The following is a 2109-nucleotide window of genomic DNA, read 5'->3' on the forward strand; positions in this document are numbered from 1 at the left end:
TCATGGTCATCCCTTGCCATGGAGCACATTAGCCATGGCCATGCAATCCATCCACTATATACTCATGGTCAACTGTTGTTTTCATGGTTTACTGGTTCCATAAATCTATGGTCAGAAAAATCCATGGTAAAATTTATGTCCATGGCTCATGGACAGCCCCATGGTTTTTTTACCCAGGGTCCCATGGGCTTAGTGACCCTTAGAGTCCCGTATGCCCCATCGTATGCCTCAAAAAAACTTTTTTTTTTTCTTTTTCCTTCATATATTGTGTGCTTGTTTAGTAAAATGCCTCTTAACAGCATTACCAGAATCAAATTTCGATTCCGAAGGATTTTTCACTTTGAACTTGCTCTAAGGTTAATACAAACATAAATAATATTTTCTACGGCTGTTTCTCTTGCGACAAAGCTATTATACCAGATCAGGCGCATAAATAGAGGCTATATTTATAATTCCCTTTGATTCGAATGTGAATAGCTCTACTGTATTGCCTAATATTGGCAAAGGCTCATGTTTCCCCAAGGCAGGCTCATTGGACCCCAGGCCTGGGGTTCCATGAGCTTTTGCAGAGCTTTGCTAAAATCTCTTCTATTTTAATATTAAGTGTGCTATGAACTCGATATGAGTATTTTTAGAAAGAACAAAGACCAATCTAACATCTTACGTCGAGAAATAGACAATATCGTTCAAAATAAGCAGTCAGGGTCAATTTGAAAAAATGTTCGCCATGGGACCCCAGGCTCCCTTAACAGTAGTCAAAATCGGCGTTCGCGTCTCCTCCGGGCGACGAACTCCTCATACTACAGGTAGTCTATTGAATTGCTCACACAATTTCTTTAAAAGTCTAAGAAGTCTAAAATATGGAATAAAACGTCAGAGATGAGAAATATATCGTCAAAGGTAAGACAAAAATTAGATACAAAAGAGTCTGGATCAACAACAGTAAGGTATCAATTTTAGTACATTCATCATAAAATTTATTGCAGAAAGGACATTTTTTAAATGCCTTGTCTGTTTTACCCTTGGTTTTCTGCCACCTCTTCAAACATCGCTAATGATATGCATGGCCACACTTCGTCAGCTCAAACTGCCCTTAGGAATCGAGACATATGTGGCACTTAAAATTATCATTAGGCTCGGACTGGCCCACCGTGCTGCCGGGCAATCGCCCAGTAGGCCCTCGGCCTAGCGAGGCCCTCTTAGCCTTGGTAGCAATGTTCACTAATACAAAGGGGGTACCAACAGTCAGACTAGGTCACACTGCAATCCCGAACGCACAACAAAGGGCCTACACACTGCAAAGGTCTCAGCAGCACCATAGCGGCTGATCCGGGGAAGAGCCATCTAAATAGGGTATTTCGGGTAAGCGGAGCGGCGGAAACGGAACCGGCCAGGTCACCGCTGGTTGCATCTCTGCTGCTGATGAGCGGGGGAGAGGGAGAGGCGGTGGGGCGGCGCGGAGTCTACTGCGCATGCGCAGTTCGCAGGCTGAGACGGATCCAGCAGCCGCTCGGCCGTTCCGTTTCCGCTGCTTCGCTTACCCGAAATACCCTATTAGCGTCCCTGGGGGCCAAGTCGCCGCCCCGTCCTGCGCCGGCTACCGCTACTAGGCTATGTGAGAGTATGACTTCACCAGAGCCCTACGTCTTTGCATAGTCGTTTCCTTCCTTGACAGCGGCGCCCTAGCTTGATTGGCTTGTACAAGCAGCCTGATTCTTGGACGCCTCCGCCCTGGCAGCACTCTTCTTCTGCTTGTCCGCCTTGGTTTTAGCCCGCCCTTCTGCTTTTAAACAAGGTAGTTGTACGCCAGACCACGTCTCGCGTAACAGGCTTCGCGATATCTCACGAAACACTGTTACGCTGCGACGCGCCTGGCATACATCTACCTTGACCTGTGGCGCTGACACCCGAGTCGGGTAGTTGGAAAATGTACACAAAGATACGGGCCTACGGCCTGTCAACGGCCCGTCACGACTAAGCATACACGGTTGTACTTTGTTTGCTTACTGTCGTCAAAACTACCATCTAGTGCCTGAACGGTTTGAGCTACAGCAAAACGGACAATATTTTCGCCCAGAGGGCTCTACTTTGATGAGTTACCCCTTAGGA

Source organism: Frankliniella occidentalis, unplaced genomic scaffold, assembly GCF_000697945.3.
Source record: "Frankliniella occidentalis isolate FOCC.00 unplaced genomic scaffold, Focc_3.1 Scaffold502, whole genome shotgun sequence".
Taxonomy (NCBI): domain Eukaryota; kingdom Metazoa; phylum Arthropoda; class Insecta; order Thysanoptera; family Thripidae; genus Frankliniella; species Frankliniella occidentalis.